Source organism: Astyanax mexicanus, chromosome 6 (assembly GCF_023375975.1).
Source record: "Astyanax mexicanus isolate ESR-SI-001 chromosome 6, AstMex3_surface, whole genome shotgun sequence".
Classification (NCBI taxonomy): domain Eukaryota; kingdom Metazoa; phylum Chordata; class Actinopteri; order Characiformes; family Acestrorhamphidae; genus Astyanax; species Astyanax mexicanus.
Genome location: NC_064413.1, coordinates 44,969,960 through 44,996,255, shown reverse-complemented (window position 1 = coordinate 44,996,255; position 26,296 = coordinate 44,969,960). Strand labels below are relative to the sequence as shown.

The following is a 26,296-nucleotide window of genomic DNA, read 5'->3' as shown; positions in this document are numbered from 1 at the left end:
AAGAGTGTACAGTTTGTGCTGTTGTTGTGCTGTTGGTGTTGGATAGTACACTATCTGTACACTATCAGTAACGTGAGTTGGTGCACATCTCTCTCTCTGCTCTGCTGCTGCTCTGCCCCGTCTGCTTCCTTTGTTTGTGCCGGAGGGTCTGGAGAGTGTTGTTGGAGGACTGTCGCCCTGCGCTTGTCTCCGTTACACTATCCTCTCCACCCAGATAGTCTTCCGCCCTGAGTCCTTTTGTGTTTGTGGACAGTCTCGTATTAGTGGCTCAGTTTATCAGGATCTTTACCTCTTTACAGCCCTGTAAACCTTCAGAGATTTACAGCTTCAGATGACCCAGTGCTGTCTGCACAAAAGGGCTTCGTTTCTTCTGAAAGCTCAGGTTTCCCTACCCAGAGACTACCCCCCCTTTCCTCCCTCCTACCATACACAATTACTCCCTCACACACACACACAGTCTTTAAACCTGAGCTTCTCATATAGTAGTTTGGAGTGTGGATGGACACATGGTGAAGATACAGTGCTTGGGCCTCTAATGAAATGATCTAGGAATGAGTTTCCTCTGTTTAAATATGCTGAGTAAAAGAATTAGCGCCTGGGGCGGTAAGCAGAAAAGCACAAAAGCAGAAAAGCACATTCCTTCCCGACTCCGTTTGTGAAATAAGGCAGTTCTTTGCAGTTTAACACAATGCCTCCGGCCATGTCAGGCACTTTTCGCAGTAAACCAGCACAAGTACTTTGTAAGTTTCCGAGTTTCCTTTTTTTTTTCTTCACCAGATTGGACTCTGCTCTACATCCCCGCTTGAGCGTGAATTTGTTTATTGTTCCTTCATTTGTTACTGGAGATATTGCCTTCCATGCCCTGTTGCCAAGCGGCCTTATTATGCTTGGAGGGAGGCCAGTGTGCAGTTTACCCGTTTGAGCGGTCACGGTTTGTAAACCGCAGCATTAAGGGATATTCCAGCAGCTAACCTGCGAAGACGTCTGTGAAATCTAATCAGTCCACCACAAGCCAACCGAGAACCTATTCTCGTCCCCCTGATCTTGGTTTTCAGTCAAGAAAAGAAGAAGGGGAGAATATGAACCTCCTGGATCTTCCAGGGCACCCCCTGCTGTCCTCAAACAAAATCTGGTCTGCGGTTTATGATTCGTTTTCAAGGCGAGACTAGTGCTTAATTGGGTTTGGGCTCCTCTCAATAATCTCTCCTTCTTAAGCTGTCCACACATATCTGGATATTTTTGAAAAGGGTAAAAACCTTTTGTCTGCATTTTCTCTTGAAAATTGAGCTTTTTCGCTTTTTGAAAATGCTCTATAAGCTGGAGATTTAGGAAAACTGTGTGGACAGGGAAAATGGAATACAAAGCTTTATGAAAATACCAATGCCAAAACATCACAACACATGCATGCAACTGTTTCTGGCTGAATCTAAAATACCTCCTATATACCTCCTATGTATTGAACTACATAGGTCATAAAACTGCATTGTCTGCACACAGCACTAGATTTCAAGTTTAGATTTAGAATGTACTTTTCCTTTGTTTGCATAGCATACAAAATAGGGAGTAGAGTGCAATTAGGGCTAAACCTTCCTACTTTGAGGTGTTTTGTTGATGACTCTTTTCATGGGGTACTTTCACCCTGTACAGAACTAGCATGGTAATGATAGTGTTATTCCGTCTTTGTGTGTAAAAAGAAGTTTTAAAAAAAATAAGGAAGTGAAATCTTCGATTTTATAAAATATAAAACCTTAGAAGTCATGTAGAGCAGACGCAGGTTTGGAACGTTCTTCTCATTTTCCCTTCACAGCGATTGGTGTAAACTTAGGCGAGACACAGATGGAGATATATGTTTTCCGCTAATTTGATTTAGAGCAGAGATGGGCATCTGCTTGGCGGGTCTGGTATCTGCAGATTAGGGAGTGTTTTTCTCGACTCTTGCTGTTCAGGCTGGACTCACATTAAAGGCTCCTGCATGATGGAAACTGTTGATGTCCGAAATGGCCTTCTTATCAGATGGAAGCAACAGAGGCCGCTTCAGTGAGCCGCTGGCAATCTAATTAGCGCCAAATGGAACACACATGTTCTGCATGTTCCTGACATGTCTGTTATCAACAAAGCAAACAAGAAGTGCTCCATAGCCAGTGAAGGAAAGAAAGAGCTACTACTTTCTGATTGTTATGTGTTTGGGAGGAAACTTGAGACAAAAGAGAGAAAGGAGAAAGAATAAAGAAGGAATGTGAGCTCCACCACTAGATAACATCCTAAGTGGCTCTTAAGGACAGGTCTTTTGGGCCATGTTTGCATTTCTCGTCTTTTCTAAGGGCTTTCAGGTTGCACGCCCATGAAGTCGGAGGAGAAAGCTGACCCTGTCAAGACAAATATTTGAACTGGAGTCCTCCTTTCACTGCCTCCCACTCTCCTGCTGGAGCGAGCAGGTTTCTTCTGGGAGGAGAGTGTATGGCTTCTAGGAGCCGGAGATGTGTTGTTCAGCACTGTCTCATCTGAGAGTTGTTCTTTAAGCCTTTTATGTAGCAGAGAAATGCGCACACTCGTATGTATGCTGGTGCACGCGTCTGTATATTGCTAAAAGTGCTGAAACTTTGTTTTCCCCCAGAAGGGCCTAGTTTGAATGCGAACAGCAAAACAGAGCAAGCCTGAGCATCCAGAGGATACGGGAGACAGCTTTGCTGCTTCTGTCAGTGCGAGGCGTTCAGTGTTGGACGCAGAAATACCTCTTGGCACACTCAGCGTGCCTCTTAAAGCTGGCTGAGTTTCTCTGAGCCTCGGCGCTTGGCACGCTGCTGCATCTTTGCGTATGCTGTGTCAAAAGCAGCATTCTGCGAGATAGGAGATCCCCTCTGACAGCGTCATGAATCATTGATGCAGGCAGACTTGCTGACCAAACACAAAAACATCTCTTTCTTTTCAGAGTGTTAGATATACTATGTTGATAAAAGTATTGGGGCAACTAAACATTACCCTTACAACATGAGGAGCTTTTATGACACCCTAACCTATATCGCTCAGCATTAATGTGGAGTTGTATCTTCTTTATAACCACCTATTCGTTCACTAATGTTTATAGAGGTAGCTGCATGGCTAGGTGCTTGATTTTATTTAGACACCTTTTGCAGTTTGCATTTGACAGTTTGAAACAGCTGTATTGAATGATGAAGAGATGCGTCTCAATGCTTTTATCCATAGAGTCTACCTACTTTAAAATAAAATATCCGTTTATAATCCTTGTGTAGCATGTAGTCAACCAGAATAGCCAGTAAACCAGAATCATTAAAGAAACAGAAAGTCAATAGACCCAAAACATGTTTTAATAGAAGCCGATGGACACGTTCCAAAGTGTTCTAACCACTGACTTCCATAAAAAAAGTTTGCAGTCAGTTTTTTTGTACTGTGAAAAAGTACATAGACATTACTGTTCTTGGTAGTCAATCTGTGTACATGTCAAATCTAGAGTAGGTTAAAAAATCAAGTATTCTTTTAAGACCCTGAAAGGTGGAACAGTGGAGAAAAAAGAAAAGAGAAATGAGGCTCTCGTTTCAAGGAAATCAAGGATTTATTGACTGGCTATAGTGCTTTCAGTCATGTATGTGTGAGAGAGACACACAGAGAACGTGTAGTGGGTGGCTGTGGGGCAGTAATATTCAGGGAATGCACGCTTAAGAAAAGCCCATTGTAGGCCTGGGAGCAGTCATTAAGCGCCGCTGGGCCTCTCAGTGTTTTAGAAGTGCTCGGACCCCCCGCAGCTCAGTAGAAACCAAAAGCCTCCGAGTGCAGCCTCTCCCCGTCCCGGAGACTCGGCCTCCTCGCTGTCCCGCTGGCTCGGCACACAGAGCAGCACACACCCCTGCTGGGAGAGCAAACACACTCCTCTGAGCGAACGCACAATGCACATCCTGTAGCTGGGCTGGAGCACTGTGGTGGAGGAGACCGGGGCTGGAGGTGCAGCTGGTTAGCGGAGGATCTGCTCCCACCATAGCATGGCGTTGATTTACACAGATCTGGTTAATAAGGTAAAGAGTCCCTGCTGGGGATTTGAATCAGCTGGGAGAGAGAGAGGGTTAGAGGCTTTGTTTGTATATGTGAGTGTGTGGGTGTGTGTGTGGGTGTCCATGTCATGGGTGAGGTTAGTTAGAGGTTAGCTAGGTTTAGGCTGAGAGATTTCCCATTACATATACATATATATATATATATATATATATATATATATATATATATATATATATATATATATATATATATATATATATATACATTATACATATGGGCCATATGATTGTTGCATATGAGACTTTACATATACATAATACATATGGGGTAGATTATAGGTGCATAGATTTTCTTACAGATGTGTAATACATATAGTACACATTATTGAGACACATGGGCCAATAGATACATACAGAATACTTAGGGGGCATATTATTCCGACATATAGGTCCTTACATCCTTGCATGTTATGGTTCTCTATAATTACATATATGTAATACACACAGGTCTCATATTCCTACATATTTTTCTTTAATTATGCATGAAATATATGACACATATGTGTGACTATGTACTGACAGAGCGTAAAAACAAACCTAAATAAGTTTGCATGTGTGTGTGTGATTGTGTTTGTGTGAAAGTGACGTGTAACTGTTAAAGATTCCCTTTTCCCTTTGGTGTCCACCAGTGCCCAAAGCCCTTTAAAGCCATGAAAGCTCTTTATGCACTGTTTGCATAAGCTACAGCAAAGCAAGGGAGCCTTGTGGGGGTCCCCTCCACCCTGGCACCATGTCTGGGCTGAGGACCACCATAAACCTTCCTGATCCTCCTAGACACCCAGTGGCAGCAGTCTGAACTCTGAACTGTAGAGCAATGCAGGCAAAACACTGCAACACATTGTCATGCTGCTACATATTGCCTTGTGGCATTGTTGTGTGGTATCATGTGGTCAGATACCGCAGACAGTGATATATGTTTTCATGTGCTGAGAATAGATCATTAATGCTGTTTCTGTTTTCTGAATAGACACATATATTAGACATATAAACCAAAAGGCACACGAAACGGGTGACCTTATATAGTCAGTCAGGTACAGAGATAAGACCCGTCCTTGCTCATGTTTGGCTGAGTGTGAAACTTGAATTGTTTGCACACCTCACAATATAAAACCAATGTAAAATCTACTCACCATGTTTTATTCCTGTCAGTTGATTCCTTCTGGGTGCAACTATTTTTTGATGATGTGTGAGTTTCTATATACAGTGCAGCTCTTACCTTTAGCCCCGTCTCCGGCTCCTCAGCAACCCCTGCAAGTATGAAGAGGCCGGACGACACGCTCGTTCATCAGCCGTTGTCATGGAGGGTGGATATAAAGAAGGGAGGAATGCAGTGCACCTCTTTCATCTACCGCTGACGGGGCTTTTTAAAAACAGCGAAAGCTCTGACCTCAGGGCCAGCGGACGAGGAGGAGGAGGACTTGGCTGACACAGATTGTTCCGGATACTTATAGCCTCCGTTAACGAACATAAGCTCTGTGTCTGCTTGTGCAAAAGTGTCAGAGAAGCCCCTGTCAGGCTGAGAGATCAAAGTCACTGGTCAGCCTATTCCAGAGTCAGAGCGGCCTGCATGACCAGGGCAGCGCTTCGGTCCTGCTTAACAGGTCTAAAACAGGTGCAGCGGCTGAATACGGCCTCCTGAAGAACCGCCAGAACCGTTTGTCCCGATGACAGGCAGCGCGCCGCGTGAAGCTGAAGTGTTGGGTGGTTTAAATTCGATTGTGTGGGGCGAAAGCAGCCCATTACGTTGTGGACGTTTGGCAGGGCTCTGGGCAATTTGGAGTGTTTGGAAGCTGTTTATTTCTCTCCATTGGTCCCAAATCAGATTTATGCTGTGTGTCTCTGTGAATTCTGGGCAGTGTTTTGTAACACATATGCACACAAACACACACACACACACACACACACACACAAGCTAGCTTGAACTCGCTCACACTCACACACAGAAACAGCTGAGCAGGGGAAGTCCCCAGACTAGACCTGCACACAGTGTTGTTTTGTGGGGAAGTCATGTGTTCTGCTGAAGTGAAAAGGGCAAGCACAATCCCTCTCTCTATCTATCCCTCTCTCTCTCTCTCTTCCTCTCTCTCTCTCTCACACACACACACACACACGCACACACTTACACTTGTGTTAGTCTGAAGTGCTGATTCAACTGCATCAATTTCACCATTGTCAAAACTGATCATGATCAGTCGTGACTATATTCAGTAGTATGATTATAAGTTAGCTGTAATAAATCCTGTTTACACTCAAAACCAGGGATGTTACCTCAATAATAGTAATAATGAGCAGCTTTTTCAGGGATACCCTACATGGAAAAAAGTATTGGGACACCTCCTTATTAATTTTGGCCTCTCCCCACTCAGAGATTAGATCTTACTCATGTGTGACTGGAAGTAACTTCCCAGTGGTGTCACAAAGATTGTCACTGAGTGAACAAACATGATCATAAAGACTTACACTTAATGGTTCTGAACCCACCGTCACTCTAATCAGGCGCAAGATGGATAGAGTTTAGTGAATTCTAGTGTGCTGAAATTGAATTAACTCAAAAACAGCTGTGTACTGTTTTCCCTAATGCAGTTTTTAAAGTTTAAACTGACTTCTCACAGTTTTATTAACCAGGAATAGTGCTAAAGTTTGTGTGGATACACTGAAGCATCATCTTAAGGACAGTTTCCTCTGCAGCTCTCATTCACACTTCACCACTTCTGTTTAACTACTATAAAATTCACAGCTAAAAATGCAGTGTGAAAGGGGGCTTATACACTGCTGTGTCAAAACTGTCAAAACTCAGACTGATTTAATATACAGTGATAGGCCAATTGTCAGGGGACGGCAGTGCGTAAATTGATTATGGAGTGTTACCTCAGCACCTCTGTATAAGTTGTGAGGTGTTATCCTGTAAGTGAGGCAGAACACTGGACAGCATGCTCAGATTAGCTCAAAGCGAGGCATGATAGTGGATACCAGATGGATGGGATGTTCCAATTCTGAAGTTAAGATTAAGACATTTAAGAAGACATTCTCAAAACAACAGTGTTACTTGTGCATCAGGAACACAGCATAGAAGACTCAAATTATCACCCTAAGTGGACAGTGCAGTGGGTGGTAATGACTGTGACCGGCCAGTGCAGCATTCTTTAGCTTCTATGCCATATGACATGGCAAAAGTCATAAGAAATGATACTTTCATTGTACATAAAAAGTTAATAGCATCTCATATACAGTTTATAATCTTCGGAACATGGTTTGTGTAAAAGATTACTTTGAAAACTAAAATAATATATATATATATATATATATATATATATATATATATATATATATATATATATATATATGTTTAAAATATATTTCAGTCACATTAGCATAAATCCTAAAGCATAATTCATAACTCAATAATTGAATCAGATCAGTCACAAATGTAGGGTTTTCTGATGCATTAAATCCAATCATAGTGAGGTCAGAGATCTAGACACTTTGTTTCTTTCTTTCTCTCCCACCACCTTATTTTCTCCTTGCTCCTCTCACCTTTAGGAGTGACACTGAGTCAGGGGTCCCAATGTCATCTGGTTAATGAGAGGGATTAAAGAGCACTGGTGTGTGTGTGTGTGTTGATGGGCGTGTGTGTGCGGATGGGTGTGTGGATGGGTGTGTGTGTGTGTATGAGGGGGTAGCTACCGGTGAAGTGCTTCACCTTGGCCGTGTGTTGGAAGGACAGGCTGATTGAAAAGCTCTCTCTGTCTGCGACATCTGCCGTCCACCCTGCTGCTCTGTCACTGGCTTGATTCATGCGCTCTCTCTCTCTCTCTCTCTCTCTCTCTCTCACTCACACTCCCTCCCTCTCTCTCTTTCTATCACTTCACTGCTCAGCATGAGCGGATCTGCAAGCCGGAGAGAAGGAAGGCGTGATGAGGGGACGTGTGGATAAGGAAGGAATATTTCAGGAAAGAGCGGATGGAAATAATTCAGACAGAAAAAAAAAAACTCTACTGGAGAAAGCAGTGATGGAGAGGGCGGATTAGTACAGAGAGTAAAAAACGAGGGAGAGAAACGAACAGGGATTAGGAAAGAAGCAGAAAACAGAGAGGTGGGAATTACAATCAAACGACAGGGATGAAGGAATTAAATGAGCAGGAGGATGGAGATAAATTTGAGGCTAAACACAGTCACTGATAAAAATGTGATACAGATCCGCTCCGCTTGCTCTCCCTGCTTGGAATACAGTCACAAATCTTTTCCTGACTCTCCTAAACTCCTAACTCTGAGCTAAGCTAACTAAAGAAATGCCAGAGCTTCCAGGCAAGGCTTTTTCTCTGGCACAGGCCACCCAAGATTCTCTCTTTCTTCAAGCTTTTCTCCCAGAACAATCGACAAGCTTCTCAATGTGTCCGTTTCCCATCCCAGGCTTAAACCCAGGCCAGCTGAGAGATCCCTGCTGCTCATTTGATTTCCAATCCCTCTCAGTCGCCTTGAAAAAAAAAGAGCTTTACGGAATGACATGCTGAAAGAACAACACGCTAATCTCTCAACTTCACTCCGGATCTGTCGCTTCGGGATTAGCTCCTCTCAGGTCCCTCCTTCTTTTCCTGCTTTTTTTTTGAGGATGAGAAAAAGAAGGTGGCTGACATTGGAGCTGTAATTTAATTCCACGATGTGTTCTGTGTTCTCCAGAAGCTGGAGCCTGAAAGCTCATCTGGATATGAACCCAGGCCTTATTAGCAACAGGTTTTTCTTCCACAGTTAGCTTCCAGCACAAGAGCTGGAGTATGGAGCTCGTTTCTTGTGGTCTTAACTAGGGTTGCAGCGGTAACCGGTTTCACGGTATACCATGGTATTAAAATGCACGGTTATCATACCGTGTGTGTTTGCTTATTACCGGTAAAACGCAAGCCAGCGGAGAAACTCACCCGCGCATGCGCAACTCTGCTCCACTTCAGCTGCTCAGCACACAGCGGTGAGAACAGCAGAAAGTGCATCAGACTAAACAAATCTCCGTCCGCCTAAAAAAAGGCTAAACTAAAATCAGCAGTGTGGGACTATTTCAGAGACCCGCCGAACGCACCCGAGGATGGTTATCCGATTTATAATCAATGTGGCCGTAAAGTCACAGCTAAAGGTGGACATACGTCAAACCTGTTCTCCCATCTCCAAGAACACCACCCCGCCGTGCAGCGCAAAGTATGTGTTTAGTTTATAATTTTAATCTGAACATAAATAAAATCTCTTTGTAGTCGTGCACAACCCATGCGGTAAGCGCCCGCAAAAGCGCTGAGTTATCCGAAATTTGGGCACGCAGGTACAGGCGTGAAGTGCGTGCTACGACGGATTCACGTGTCCGTGTAAAGGTGCTCGCCGGACTGGATGTGAAAGACGCCATTCATTTACATGCGTTAATTTTCAAATTCTGACGTGCCTGTTTTTCATGTGTTAAAACCAGACTCAGAAATAAATCCCCTCTATCTGGTTATATACCAACTTGGCAGTAAAACGGACGTTTACAACAGTTGTTGATCAGACACTGACCCAGGCTCAGTTTATCAGATATTAAATAATTTAAACTTAAATAATTGTACTGAATAGTTTAAACACAGGATCTTTACTTCTTAGAGGACATGTAATGTGTGACACATGTGTGTGTGTGTGTGTGTGTGTGTGTGTGTGTGTGTATATATATATATATATATATATATAATTATATACACCCTTAATGACCTTAAGAGTAGTGGAAAAACCTGGTTTCCTTCACCTAATGGTGTACAGTTTATTTTTTTTAAGGAGACATTATCTATATAGTTGTTCCAGGTTTCTACAATAAATAGTTAATTGAACAAAAAACCTTTGTTGTAATTTCTTTAAGGGTCAGTTTAATAATATATGTAACAAACTGTGATACCGTGATAACCGTGATACCGCAGGATTTTCTGAGACGGTTATCATACCGTGAAAATCTCATACCGTTGCAACCCTAGTCTTAACGATAATAACAACAAGAAAGGAGAAAATGAATGAGCTGTAATTACGATTCATGAGCCGCCAGGGCATTGGGTGTGCCTACTAGATTGGCTCAGAAGGCCCAGAACACCCAGTTGCTTAAGGCCCTCCACCCTGCCCAGGCTCTGAGGGGCCCGGTGGGCCAGACTTTAATTGATGCGGCCCTTTTGCAGCTCTAATGCGTCATGTCAGTGCGTGCTGGCCTTGTTTAGTTTGCTGTCAGGGTTGCAAATGGCCCTTTGCCTCTTGATTGATGAGGTCCCAGCCCTGGCCGGGGTAAAGACCCAAAGCTCTGCAGCTCAGAGTCTGGCTCTGCCTGGCATTTGAGTCAAATCTGCTGTACTTAGGCTTCACACTGGGATGGAAAGGGGCTTCTACAGAGAAATCCAATGACTCCAGTGACTTTGTTTGTGGTGGGTCTAAGCCTGGAACAGAGAGGAGAAAAATACTTTCTCTTCTCTCTTTCTCATACTCTATCGCTCTCTATTTCGTTCTCTCCTTGTTTCCACCCACTCTTTGCTGCTCAGGGTTGTCGATCTTTGTTTTCCCCACCCTCATTTGGCCGTTAAGTCTGACGGCTGCAGGCAGACAGTGATGGATGGTTCTGGGGCTCTCTCTCTGATGGAGTCCAAGGATCTCGGCTCCAGCTCTTTGCAGGCCGTTCATTTGCTCTCCTCTTGATCTTTTCTTTCAGCTGCGCACCGCATGTTTTCTTTTCGCACAAGTGTGTTTGTGTGCGAGCGGACACTTTTTTCTCACGGTATAATTTTTGCACTTTAACAATGACTGTCACGAAAGCTGTAAATTTAGCTGCATTAAAGTCGGCCCCCGTAGTGCGACGCTCGTATTTTCCTATAGCGTCACGTTGTTGGAAGCAAGTCAAGCCTGTGGGCCTCCTGCCCTCACTGTTATTCTCAGCTCTGTTCTCCTCTCCTCTCCTGTTTTCTACACTTCTCTCTCTTCTCTTCTCCTCTCCCCTAATCCCTTCTTTATCATCTGTTCTTCTTCCTTCTCATCTTCGCTCAGTTGCTTTCCAATCCTTTATTTTCATTTTCTCTCCTCTCTTTTCCTCTCATCCCCTCTTGTCCTCTCCTCCTTTTCCTTTTCTCTCCTTTCCTTCCTTTTTCTATTCCTGTCTTCTCCTCCCCTACCCTCTTCTATCCTCTCTTTCCCTCTCCACTCCTCTCCTACACTTCTCTTCTCTTCTCCTCTTTTCCCTTTATCATTTGTTATTCTGCCTTCTCATCTCCTTCTACTCTCTTGTCCCCTCCTCATTTTACTTTTCTCTATTTTCCTTCTTTTTTCTATTCCTGTCTTCTCCTCTCCTTCCCTCTTCTATCCTCTCTTTTCCTTTCCTCTCATCCCCTTTCTCATCCTCTCCTCCTTTTCCTTTCCTCCCCTTTCCTCATTATTTATATCCCTGTCTTCTCCTCTCCTTCGCTCTACTATCTTCTTTTTCCTCTCCTCTCCTCACCTATTTTCCCCTCATCTACCCTCTTTTTTCCTCTACACTCCTCTCGTCTTGTCTTTTCTCCTGTCCTCTCCGCTCCTTTCCTCTCCCCCCCCCTCTCCCCTCTTCTATCCTCTTTTTTCCAGTCCTCTCCTCTCCAGTCCTCTCCTCTCCTCTCCAGTCCTCTCCTCTCCTCCTTTTTTCTCTCGGGTTGGTCTGCTCGTCCTGCTGGGAGAACGAGGCTCATTATCAGTCAAGAAGGCTCCAAGTTGGCAGAGAGTGTGCGGTTTTGTGAACAGGGAGGTCAGTTTGCCCTCCAAACTTTGGCACCATCTTTGGCACCAGCACTTTGATCAAACTGTGGCACACCAAGATATTGCATATGCACACACACACACACTCACACGTACGCGCACACACTCACATACGCACACACTGAGTCGGCTACACCAGTTGCAGCGGAAGAGAGGCAGCGCTTGGCACCTGGTTCTCTCAGCATGGGCGCTCTTCACTGCAATTGCTAAAGCTGGATGCTTTCCCCTTCACACAGAAAAAGAGGAACAGAGAGCCAGAAAGGGAGTGTGTGAGAGAGAGAGAGAGAGAGAGAGAGAGAGAGAGAGAGAGGGAGTAGTGGTAATGATGTGGACGTACAAAGGAAGAGGCCCATCCATCACATTACTGGTCACCGAAACAAATGTGGGAATGCTCCTTTTGTTCTCTCTTCCTCTTTCTCGCTTTATCAGAAATAAACCTCTGAACATCTGAAGGTTGTGTTCACATGTCTACTTACATATCGTGTGAGTGTGTACGTTTGAGTACATTTCCCACTTACTAGTTCCACTATCAGACTCATCCTGCATAGGCTATGAGTTATAGTGCTGACCTGGACTGTGGCCTTCCCTGTCCACCCTCAGTGAATGAACGATCCCAGAGGGAGGGGTGTGGATGGAGGGATGAGGGAGGGGTTGAGACGTAGGAAGAGATATGCAAGTACGTCTGTTAATTGAAATAGCCCCGGCAGGGCTGTAAAAACATTAATAAATAATAACAGGTCAAGTTTATTTATAGTGAATTTTTCTTAACCTAGTGACAGAAGCTAAAACAACAACCAAGGCATAAACATCTACACTGTAAAAACTGTGAAGTTAGACCAAAGAGTCAAAGAGTGTTTTTTTAAGTTAGTTCAAATTTCAGTTTGGTCAGTTTGGTACATATTGTACGTATTGAGTTAAGCCTGATAAACATAAAAAAATTAGCTGGATCTGAAACCAATTGAAATATTGTGTAAGATGTGAGGTCTGTGGCTCCTCCATCTCAATTTAATAATCTGTAGGTTAGAACTCCCGCTGTCACATGACACCTTCAGACCGGGAGGATTTTGACAATAGAGCTCTGAACACTGAGCCCATGCTGGGATTTGAACTCATGATCTCTTCACACTTGATTAGCAGGCAGTTAGACTGTTGTGCCGGTCAAGACCTGTGAAATTACACAGAATACAAACATAAAACAGTTCTAAAAGTAAATACATTTTTCTTTTCTTTTTTGGACAAAGAAATGTATATTCATTCAGAGCTCTATAATGGCACAACTGTCTAACTGCATGTGTCTTAAGAGACAGGAGACAGAACTAAAACATCTTATACAAATACATATTTAAAACAATAGCAATTTAAAATGCTACTAATTAATTTAATTTACTGAATAAATGTCAATATTTTTTGTCATTTAAAGTTGTCCTGACCTTTAAAATGTAAGAAAATTTAAGTATTCAGAAAATACAAAGGTTTTAAGCTGAGGGTTGCAGCAATAAAGAGAGGAGCTGACTGAAAGGGAGTGTGGGAGTTCCGTAGCTTAGAGGCCATGATGCTGGAAGATCGGAAGTAGCTGGGGCTAGCCACCCCCAGCCTTCCTCACTCATCCATTCAAAGGGTGTAGAAACAGAGAAACAGAAAAGAGGAGAGGGGAAGGAAGGAGGAAGTGAATGATTTAGGAAATTAATGAGCGAAAGCAAGTGAAGTGGAGAAGAGGTGGACATTATAACCCACCCAGTGCCCGGACCCTAAGGGGGTTTCCCACTCCCATTCATTATCCAGAAACTCTCTTTCCTTCTCTGTCTCTCTCTCTCTCTTTCTATTTCTCTCTATGGTTGACTCTCTCCACCCTGGCCTTCTCTTAACTCTGGCTGACCTCCCCCTCCTCCCTGCCTGTATTCGGTCCATTACTTGTAGCTGAGTGTGTGCATGGCACAACAGTAAATAAATGGGCCTGATGCTTTTGTAATTGACTGCTTGTCCCTCTTGCATGGCCGGCGGCACCGTCACGTACATGAGCCTCCTTAGCTTTAGTCTAAATTTAGTCCTGCTTTGAGTTCAGTGGGGCATGGGCTTTCCCTGAACTCGACTTCAGCTAAATTGGATGCGTCCGGCATACCTTTTCTTTTGTGTGTCAGTGGAACAGTGCTATTACTGTAGATGAGTTAAACTCAATATTCTAAAAGCATATTGTGCTGCTTTAGTTGTGGGCAAATCACTGCATGGTCATTTACCATGCGTTTGTAAGAGTAACTGTCTGTTCACTACATTATCTACAAGTCCCCAGCCAGGACAGCTCAATGCTGGACTTGACTAACATTACAAGTTGGTTTATGTTCATACTCTATTGGTTGGCAATACTTCGCAATATCCAGGGACAAGAGACAAGCTGTGTCTTTTTTATAATATGTATACTATGTTTCCTCATGTGTGTATCATAGGGAATACAGGAAACACCCACTCTATTGCTGAAGGCTAAAAAGCTTTTGCTAAACTGACCCTGATTTTCTTTTCTTTGTGTGTATGTGGGTCTCTGCTGCCGTGCTCTGGAATCATGGAACGAGGCTCTGCCCTCATTAGGGCACGCACACACTCAGGCCGCAGGAGGAGTTTGCGTGTGTTCCCTTCTCTTCCTGCCAACCAGCATTAGCGCTGGGGCCTAAAACATGGCGCTCCGCCCCGGGCTGGGGCTGGGAGGGCACGATAGTGTGTTTAATGGAAGATGGTGTGTGTCTGCCACTGTCACCCCCACCCCTCTATCCCCACTGTGTTTTACCCTTGACTTCTCATCACAGTAAAAACAGCACTGGGCCTGGCCAGGCCAAGAAGAAGCGCCGTGGACGGTAATAATACCCTGCTATCAGATGTCAAGGTGGGCCAAATGGAGACCATTCTTTCCGTAATGGCCAGAGAAATGGGCTCCCTGATAAAAAAAAAAGTGTATGAAGACCCGCTGCTTTATACTCTTCTCTTTTTTTCCTCCCTTTTTCCTCTTCTGTTAGACTTTAGCTGTGTTTTCTTTCTCGTTCTGTCTGTTGCTTTGCCATAGAGTAGCAATGAAAGTGGAGTACAAGGCTTTGTGCTGGTTTGATGTGGGTAGAGAGTGCGCTTTTAGAAATCAAAAAGCTCCTTAATGGTTGTTGGCATGAGCCATGGGCAAGTTCTGGGAAAATGTGTTGATTGTTATACGGTTATACAACTGTTGGGAAAAGGTTATTTGCCTTCAACCATCTAAGAACATTGTATCAAATGTCGTTTATCTATAGCATTACTCTAAATAGCCTGATTTTAGAACTTGTATTTTTATTAGTGTTGGTTAGTTCTACAGTGCTGAACAAAAGTCAAATACCACCTTTCATCTATTTAAGTCACAATCAAAACTGTCATGAAGCATAACCACAGCATAGCACCAGTAAAAAAAAGCACATCTAATATAAAAGCTATGTTTTATTTCATCATTTACTTTAATATAGCTTGTATTATTGTCAGGTCAGGAGACTATCTTTCAGGTTATCTGGATAAATCTGCTGGGTTGTACAATATTTGCACACAACCAATATTCAGCTGTTCAAGCCAAGTTCAAGCCATCCCTAATATGTTCAGGTCTCAACTGGTGTGGTCAATCAATTCCTCTGAGGACACCAGATTTTGAGCAGTTTGATTTGATCCAGTTTCTTTTTTTTTTATCTGGTCTTATTTTTTCGTATCACCTCCACATATGTTTAAAATATCAAGTCTTTCATGGTTATTAGTAGTTTTTGATGATCTTAAACTTGCATTAGACACTTGTGACTGGTGGTGCCTGGATAAAAGTGTTGATGCAAAGACAAGCAATTGTGGAATATCCTGTTTTTGTAGCCTTTCTATTAGACTTGACAAAAGTCATGGAAAAAATTATTATATTATATTATTTCCTGTCCTGTTATTTTCAGCATGCCAGTTTACAGCTTGTATCTAATATCTTCTTTAGTAAAAATTGAAGAATTTATTTCTAAAATATATAAAGCCTTTTGAAAGAATTAAAAGGTGCTTTTCGGCATTTACACAGCACTGTTAATCTTACACTATACTGTAAATAAGTCCTGTCAGTAGACTGATTTCCGTGTAGGATTAGCACTGTATGGTTTTAGGGCAATTTTGTGACTCAGCAGCATCTGCGACTGCTCTGACTGTTTCAAAACACCTAACTCAGGGTAAATTTCTGTGATTCTTTTGTGATTCTGAGGTGTGCTCTTACAAACAGCAATGCATAAATGTAATGCACCAGGGTTACAATTAAACAAAATGCAGTCATTGCTTTTTTCTTCTTTTGCAGTAAACACATTTGGTAATACTGTGAAATACTGTAAAAATGATAATCGCAATGCAATATTATTGTATTATTTAGCTTTGTGTCAAGCATAGTCAAGGCAAGCTCTCTCAGGTGAAGGCTATGGCTAATTTAGTCCAGTATCTCATCATATCCTGTCTCTGCCTGTATGTGAAAGATTGATCTTCATCCTGTTCTGCTGGCCATGTGGTTAAAGAGGCAGATGATGGGACTTCCTTGAGCTCTCACAGCTGCGTGAGCGTACGGAGCTCTCATAAATTGAAGCCTTAGCGAGCTTAATAGAGACAAAATACCACTGCGAAGAGTGTTTTACGTGAACTCTGCATGCATATTAGCCATTGTGCCCCAGGACAGCACTTCTAATTAATCGCTTATGCTCTTTTAAGAATAAGAGTGGGATGTCTGATGGCAAATGAGGGCGTTTTATGGTGTAATATTCCATCTGTAGTTCTTAGAATGTGTTGCAGTAAAGCGCTTTGTGCTGGGAGAAGGCAGAGGATGCTGAGCATGAACGTTGTAGAACAGCATCAAATAGCAGGGCTTTAAATATATTAGCCAGTGTTAAATAAAACATATGCCCTGTGGGATGAGGAGAAGAAGACGACTGGCTGTGAAATGAAGACATGCACAAAGCACAGTCCTTTTCAATACTGCTCCCTCAGGTCTTCTATAACGTAAGCACATCATCATTTGAGCTCATCACTGAACTGAAAAGACTGAAGCTTTGGCTGCACTGTGCTAGAGAGCGTGCTCAGGCGGGGCTTCGCAAACAGAGGGAGTTTTGTGGCTTGTTTTTTCAGTTTGCTCTCACATGAGGCAAAGATTGCAGCCCTCCAGCAACTTTCTCTCTCTCTCTCTATCTTTGTCTGTCTATTTCTCTCCAATCTAGTCTCCACACTGTTACGTTTTCTAACAATAGATCGCTGTGTCTGTGTACTAGTTAGACGCCATAATTAACCCCTAATACTTTAAATTCATTAATGTAATTGTTGAAAATCTGCGGAATCTCCGAGCAGTGTAATTAGCTAGACTAATGAATAAGTGGCCATGCTGAATCCATCAATGTTAATCATAATTGCCGTTTATGAAGGCATGGGGCGAAGTCTGCTCTGCTGCACTCCAGAAAAAAATCGACTAGGCTCTAAAAATACGTATCAAAGTGGTAAAGCCGTGGGGCCTCTGCAGGCCTCTCTGTGCCTTTTGGCCTGCTTTGATATTAAGCAGTCATATGGCTTCGACATGCACTCAACCAAGGGTGTTTCCACCCTTCTTTAGTCTAGTTAGAACCACATACACACACATACACACACACATGCACACACACTCCTCTCGCTAGCCACTTCTGAAAGTTTCTGTTCTAATCAGTTTATTGCTGGAAAACCAGATCAACCACTGGGTGGTACCCTGGTCTTGGTGTGACGCATCAAATGGCAGGAGGTTTAAGGATAGCACATGGGGATTTGTCATCTGGTATATTATTATTGGTGTCACACCAATAATGGTGATAATTATTTGCGATTGATGTATCAGTCATAGTACATTAGTATCAAAAGGAATGAGGCTGATTTCTGCAACAAAACATACTGGAATAGACAGTAGATAATAGTAGATAGTTAGTTGTGTATTAGTTCTTGGTGATGCTCACTTTAAACCAGCCTTATGTAAAAACTGTTATTATAGAGTAATTATTTTTGATCCACAACTGTACACATGCATTTCTGGACAAGCTGAGAGATGCAGAATCATCAGTAGAATCAGAAGTGACCAGTATAACTCAATACACAGTGTTACACAGTTCTGCTGAGAGATCTTGTGCACAGTTGTCCCAACAAAGTTACATAGTGTAGTAGAAGTGGATTGGCAACGCTTGGCGATGATGGCATTCATGTTATTACAAGTTGTTGGAGCAGGGAAAATGGTCTTTGAAACTGCTATTTTATGGTACTATTGGAACATAATTGTATGTGACCAAATATGTGACAATGTGACTAAAGTTTTAGGCAGGGACTTTTGAAAAACTGCGCCCAACTTTCCAGACTTGGGTCAACCCATGCATTTCAGTGCCCTCTGTCTGAGGCTGCTAAAGTTAATAACCCCATTCGGGAGTGTTTCCATCACTCTCCCAGCCGCAGTGAGGTTGGGCCCCCGTCACCTCTCTCCCTGTCCGTCACAGTGCCACAGCTTCGGAGTGACGGACAGCGGTGAGGTCGTTACCGAGCTAAGCGCGACTTGCAGCCGTGAAAGCCCATTACAGCCAGCTGGGTTAATGAATGTCACAAGCGGTAGCTGGACAGTGAAGAGCTATAGCAGCATGTCCCCTCCAGGTCCAGACTGTTAAAACAGCGTAAGAAAAAAAAAAAAACGTGCAGAAATGCTGGCTTTGTGCAGTGAACTGCGCTGGACTTGGGCCGGCTAAATGACAGTTTGTTAACGATTTTATGCTAACCCTTGACATCTGTTTGACACCCCGGAGCTGCTAAGCTGACTGAGCTTTTTCTTGCTTGTTAGGTTTAGTAAGGGCAAGTCACCCTGTCCCAGGTCGCCTGTCAAATTGGGCTTAATCTTGAGACACAGATAAATTATTACAGATGCTTCAGGCGTGAAGTTTAGCATTAGCATCTGCCAATTGACAGTGGAGTGTAAGAGAGTTGTTCTATACTGCTTTACTGAGGCAGCTCTACTTCAACATGTTTAGTCAACAGAATGACTGTTACAATGTGGTCAGTCACATTAAACCTGACCCCTGTCTAAAGAGGCAGGTGATGGATCTAAGTGATCTGTCTGGTTTGACTAAAGCTGGAATAGCTAACGCTGTAGCCGTGTTGTATTTCTCCGTATGCTGCACATGTTTTGAATGGCAGTGTATTAGAGTGGAGGCAGGCCCTGTCCCACCCCAGCTCAGTGTTTTATTGTTAGTCTGTGGTTTATTGTCTCTTCCCAAGGCACGTGTGAAGTGGAGCTAATGCTCTTATTTGACACTTCTGGATTGCCTGCCCTGCGCTCTCCCCTCAGACTAGCCGGCCAGCTAATACATTGCGGGGTGCCGAAGCGAAGGTCACAGAGAATTAGATTCATCCTTTTTGTTTTAATTTCCCCTCTGGATTGGCAGTCCATTTTCACCATTATCATGGTTAGAGGACATGTGTGTTATGGTGTGTGTGTGTGTGTGTGTGTGTGTGTAAGTGTGCACTTGTCTGAGCAGAAAAAGGGTCTGACGGGACTGATGGTGGTCTACACTCGCTGACAACACTCAGACAAATGTCTGTCAGGTTAAGGCCAAAGATATTGTCTGGGAGGGCAGAGAGAAAAGAGAGGGAAAAACACATTAAAAGCGCTGTGTCTGCCGTGTCCTCTGGGGGAGGAAGCTGCAGCGGGTGGAGGCAGGGTGTCGGAGGCCGAGGGAGAGATTTGAGGCCAGGGGCAGGTGGATTGGAGCGCTGTCTGAGCTGAAGAATCGTCAGGCTGGATTTTGATGAGATTGCTTGGCTCTCCTGCTCGCGGCTCCGGGGAGCGATTCCCTTTTATAAAAACGGGCCTTGTTGCTTGTTCTGGCTCTGTAAGCGGGCCACACTCGTCATGCCAAGCTCCTGTACAGAACTAAGCCCCTGCAGGCGTCTACAGCAACAGATTAGCCAGTTCTATTTCACATGACTCTGTTTGGCAGGAGAAAGTCAGTCGTAGGCAGTAAAGTCAGCCCCATAGTGAGATCCTGTAATGCCCTCCAGATGATCTGTGCCCATTGCTAGGCTAGGCTAGCAGGAACTTTGTATGCTTGCAGATTAGATGTAGTTGAGGGTTCAGAGGAGGTTCCTGCTCATTTTTTTGAGGCTGCACTGTTTGACACTTTTCTAACCGGTTTTACGTTTCCAACTTTGAACATATGCCTTTGAGCTTTATTTACATATTATTAAATAACTTCTATTAATGATTCAGTATCTGCAATACACATTTCAATACCTACTTTAAATAAATGATCATTGTCTCCTATAAACAATTTATTAACTTCTTTAAATGATCTACGATAAGTGTTTCAGTGTCTAATGTAAATGATTCATCATGTACTAAGTAAGTAATATAAATGATTAAGTATCTGTTACAAATTATTCTGTCTCTACAGAATTCAGTTTCAGCTAGAAATGATTCAGTATCTTTCACAAACAATTCAGTATATACTATAAATTAATTATTATCTGCTTCAAATTATTCAGTAATTTATATAAATGATTCAGTATATATTATAAATGATTCAGAAAATGCTATGAAACTTCTATGTTGTCATTTGACACAAAACATACAGACTTTTTTGGGAAGACAGAGAATGTTTGCAAAGTATGTTTGTAGCCCCACCCATTCACACTGAAGTTATATCAATTGTTTTTTTATCATGAATTTTATTTTGAGGTATAATACAAGGTAGCCAATTAGAAAGTAATTTCTATACATCAGTTTTAAAGGCACAGCAACAAAAAAAATCCTGTCTGTTTCAGTAAATCTAAGCGATAAAAAGGCAAGGCTGATTTGCATATTGCAACCTTTACTGAAATCAGAATAGCAAAGGACAGTAATCATTTGCAAATTAGCTCTTCACATACTTGAATCGAGTCATTTTTAGAAACAGACACACACACACACACACACACATACACACAGACAGACATGGAAATAATGTGCTTGGAATGTTGCACACACTGTTTTCCTTCTCTTGAGCTGCATAACCCCAGAGGCAGCGTCTCCATCTGCATCTTATTCCACCCTACTCTCGGTGCAGCTTTAGAGTTTCCATGTGTGTAAGGAGCGCCGGCGAGGTGCCTGACTAAAAAGTTCTATAAACAGGTTTTTCAGGAGGTGCTAAGATTTCCTGCGCAGACGGGAGGAAGTGAGTGTGCTGTGTTGTCCTGAGACGCAGTGAAAACGATGCTGTAAGGAAGGCTTATCTCAGAGCATCATGTTTTCCCGGCCGTGACTGCAGTGGTTATGCCACTGTGACAGGCTGTTTGGATCTGATAGTGTGTCTGGGCTTCTGTCATGGTGGCAGTGTGGAGAAAATAGGTTTCTTTAGACCCTGAAAATTGTCAGCGCTGTTTGCCAGTCCTGCTGCCTGATCTGCTGTGGAGTGCAGGGCAGCATCAATATTTTAAATGCTCAAGGTTGGAGTGGTTGTGTTTGGAAGCAGAGTGTGTGTTGTGTTATGGGAGAGTTCACGGGGGCATGTGGAGTAGTGCTGCATCTGATTATGAAAGATTTTGTTGGCGGGTTGGATTATAATAATATTCAGTATTTAATCATGTAAACATTTCTGGTCCATAATGAAGCTCTTATGGAGTTAAAAGCTTAGTCAGTGGTGATGGGCAGCCTCCTTAGTGGCTGGGAACCAATTGGGGGTTGGGTCTCTTCTCTTGTTCAGAGCCAGGAATTCAAGTTAATCGGGAAATAGAAGTAGGCGGTTAACAAAATCACCTTTTTCTATAAATATAAGTGATATTATATGATATATTTAATTTTATTCTTTCTTCTCTGCCCTCAAAAGTGTGTGTGTGTGTGTGTTTGCTCATGTGTGTATGTGCTAAAGGTATAGGGATCAGCAGAACTGAGGTCTGATTAGTGCGAGTGTTACAGCACTGTTTCCACAGCTGCCTCAGAGAGGAAGGGGTTTGTGGAAAGCAAAACACACTAGCACAGCACACACACACACACACACACACACACACACGCGCACACACACACACACATACACAAACCAAAAAGAGTGAGGTCACCTTGCGGTGAACATCATATGATCACGGAATGCTCACTTCAGAGTTGTGTGTATGTGTGTGTATGGAGGTTTGGGGGGGGGGGGTGAGTGAGAGAGTGCATTTTCATGTGTGTATGACTGCATAATTTATAAGCATCTGTCTGTGTGTGTTAGCGCTTGTGTGTGCACACAGTGGATGTGTGTGTTCGTTCTTAAGGGGGTCTGAATTAGATCTGCACAACATGAACACAACACCATAGTAAAATGATATTGCCTTTTTGATGCAGTTGGGTTAAAATAAACCAATATGGATCATTATGGCGACCCGGCACTATTCCAGTATATTCACAAACACAGTATGAGTTGTCTTTACTCCACAGAGCATGGGATAATGGTTTAAAGCTGGGTTGTGGGTCTTCACCTAACTGGTATTTTAAGAATTAAGAGTTGAAAATGTGTACTGACAACCCAACTGGTCACGGGACAGGAACAATATTGTATTGTTTAACTTCACTTACAAGATAACACCTCACAACTTCATGATCACATTTTACATGCTGCTATTTCATGGCATTTGGCATGTCCTTGTATTATAAAAAACACCTCTGCTACTCTAATAATCAGTGGTCGACTATAACCATTGTCTAGGGTGATCCAGACAGAAGAAAAAATAGGCCAACAGTTATTTGACCAAGTATAATCTTGTTGCTAGATCATGCAAATAAGAAATTTGCATATTGCCATTTACATTATTTGAATATTGCAAACTTAGGCAGCATTCATATCACAATAAACAATATCACAGGGAAAGACTGACTGACAGAGTATCAATTAAAAAATAAATTTGAACATCATAAGCTTTTCTTTTACCGTAAATCATGGTTGTGTATTATTTATATCTTAAAGTAGCAGCTTCAGTCTCTGTTATTGGTACTCCAGTGCTAAACACTGCTGTTGCACTCTGTAACTTTGGTGGAGCTGCATGAGACCTCTCTCCAGAGCTGTGTAATGCTGTGTACTCAGAGAAACGATAAGACAGTTTGATGCTTTTCCTGTAAAGCGGACATTTTGGAGCTATGAGGTTTTTGTGTGACAGCGACGACATTTAAGATCTGAATATTAGCATTAGTGTGTGTGTGTGTGTGTGTATGTGTGTGTGTGTGAGACTGAAACAGAGAGAGAGGCAGATAGAGAGAGAAAGCCATATTGCTCATATATACAGTATCTGGTCTGTATGTGATGCAGTGTTAGATTGGGTCTGTAGCAGTACTATCTACTCTGAGTGATGTGCTGCTATGGGCTTGCTATCAGAGCAGCCAGGCGTGCACACACGCACACACACACACACACACACACACACACACACACACACACTCAGAACACGCACACACACGGGTGAAGTCATCGCTACATTACCCGCCCCATCCCTCCCCCCAGGGGAGCCAATTTCAGAGAGCTCCACGTTTCTCATATTCTCAATTTACACACACACACACACAGGCCCATACCACCCCCTGCAGTGTGAAAAAAGGCCATCCCAACAGCAGGGTAAACTCTCTGCAGAAATACACCTCCTGCCATGTTCCCCATCTATAGGACTGCCTTTAACCCTTCAGTGTGTCAGTGTTTCACCTCACCAGGGTATTACATTAGAGTCCTGTTAAAAATAGGATGCACACGGGTCCGTGTCATGTCTAAATGTTCTAGTATTTAGACGTGCTTTGTTATTATTAATAAAGCAGTGTTTCGGCAACCTGTTGTGATTTAAATTAACTAAATTAATAATATAATGTGAATCTGACCATTGTTCTGTATGTAATATTCAAATTCATGATGAATGGACCAATAGAAATGCTTTAAAATGATTTAAAACCACAGCACAGCTCAGTGAGTGAGAATGACAGTTACCACTCACTAGAATTGGCTTGAATTGGCTGGAATTGGCTGGAACTGTCCATGCAAACAGAAACGTGACAGGCAGAACTCACATCCACATTCAGTGCAGTAGTCCCCCAACTCACAATTCTGTAGCTTCAGTGGAACGCAGCAAAAACTCCTCCTGTCTTATGACTTTTGGCATGTGAGTGTATTTTTACATCTCTTTTTAATTCAAGACAGTCATGAGAATGTTGTCTGAGTGTCCAAGCTCAGGCATGTTTCAACTGTCAGAGTTATGTATTAGTGAGGAGAAATGAGTGTGAGGTTGTGTGAGTGTGTGTGTGTGTGTGTGTGAACACTTCTGTAATGAGCCCAGAGACTTCACAGTGTAAAAGGAAGGCTGCATCACAGCAGTGCCCCTGTGGAATCTTCCCTCTCCTCCTGCTGCTGCGCTTCTGGGCGTCGGAGGTGATTAAATGGCTCGGAAAGCAGATCTTTCTGGCAGCCGTGTCAAACTCGGTCACCCCACATCGAAAATACAGTATATTAGAGTGGATGTATTCCATCCTAATGCAGCAGCTCTACTGCACTGCTGTGTTAGACTGGAATATAGAGTATAGACAGTATATACAGTGTAGTAGTCTGTAAAGTGTGAGCTAACACAGTCTAGTACAGGGGTCACCAACCTTTTTGAACCTGAGAGCTACTTCTTGGGTACCAATTAATGCGAAGGGCTACCAGTTTGACACACACTCGTGAAATTACAAATTTTCTCAATTTACCTTTAATTATATGTTATTATTAATAATTAATGACATTCATCTATGTGAAGACACAGATATCAATAGGCAACACTATTATTATAAATCTCTGCAAGTGTTTACATTTTATATTATATTTTAATATAATATTACATATTATATTACATTATATTGTATAATAATATATAAACTATAGGCTATCTCTAAGCTAATATTAATGTAATATAATCTAAAATTACATCAATGCAACCGTGATTTAAAAAAAAAAAGAATAGCAACAAAAATGCTATTTTTAGACCAGGCCTGCGGGCTACTCATAAGGTCCTTGCGGGCTACCTGGTGCCCGCGGGCACCATGTTGGTGACCCCTGGTCTAGTATATTGTCTTTTTTTTTTATTCTGTGTAATTTGTAATCGTGCTGTTAATTTGTTATTTCACTGCTACTGTAATCAGCTCTCCTTCCAATTATAATTCCATTTTCATTTTTATAAGTAAATGGAAAAGTGTAATATAAATAAAAATGATCACCATAATAATCATACGTTTCAGCAGACAGTGCTGTCTCGCTTCCAGTTCTCCTCGCTGACTATGACAGGACCACCCTCTATTGCTAGTCTTGTGTTACTGACACAAGATCCCTGTATTCATGTGTGTGTGTGAGTGTGCATGTGTGTGTTTCTGTCTCTCTTTTGTGTAGACACACGCGCCTGTGTGTGTAACAGACTTCCGAACTGCCGCTGACTCAATTAGGTGGTTGCCCACGCCAATAGCCGAGGGGCTGAAATTCCATTTAAGAGAGAAGTGGGACACATAAGTGTGTGTGTGTGTGTGTGTGTGTGAGTGTGTGTTTCGGTCTGAGTGAGTGTGTGTGTGTGTGTTTTGTCTTAACCTGTCCCCCGCACACAAAGGTGTTCAGACATCAGAAACTATACAATACTAGTCTCTGCACATGGTTACTCATAGTAACTTAGAGGTCTGCAGGACGTGTGTTAAGCTGCAGGTGTGAGAGTATTGTTTAGAGATTAGTGGAACATCTGCACTGAGCATGTGCGGTTCAACACTGACTGCTCATATCTAATAATCACTGGATGTGTCATAGGTTGATACTGCGGGATCCTCTCAGCTTCGTCACCTAAGACAAGTTGACTGTGTGGCGGCTCAGCTGCAGCGCAGTGACTCAGATAAATAAAACAAATGCTTTTCTAACTGACGTCACCATACAGTATCACTCAGAGTTCATACAGCACAAACTTAACTGTTTAAAATTTTGGAGTTGCAGCTGAATCACTGTTTACATTTTTGGAATTCTGGAAGACAGTGGAAAAGATTGGAATTGTAATTTTAAAGTTTGGAATCTCTGGGTAAAGATTAGAATTACTGTTAAAGTGTTTAAAATCATGATTGAAAGGTTTGGATCATTGTTCAATAGTTTGGAATTTGCATTTAAAGGTTGTAAATTATCATTCAAATAGTTCAAGGTTATAGTTTAAAGGTTTTGAATTATCATTTAGATGCTTAGACTCACCATTCAAATGTTTGGACATTGTTTAACAATTTTGAAATGAAATGAATAGATTTGGAATTTGAACTGTGATTCCAAACATCTGAATGGAAATTTCCATACTTTGAAATGCAAACTACATGGAAAACTGATGGAAGTTTAGATCTGGAATCTCTGTTCAGTTGTTTGGAATAACCCTTGTTAATGTCCAAAATTTCAATATAAAAATTTACTGTATGTAAAATGAAAATTAGTGTAATTACTAAT

At 42.4% G+C, this 26,296-nt stretch overlaps 1 protein-coding gene across 3 annotated transcripts in view; it reads left to right on the top strand.

The window, feature by feature from the left end:
* Positions 1-26,296, top strand: part of nrp1a (neuropilin 1a) — a 93,106-nt gene that overhangs the window by 5,348 nt on the left and 61,462 nt on the right. The window lies entirely within an intron of this gene.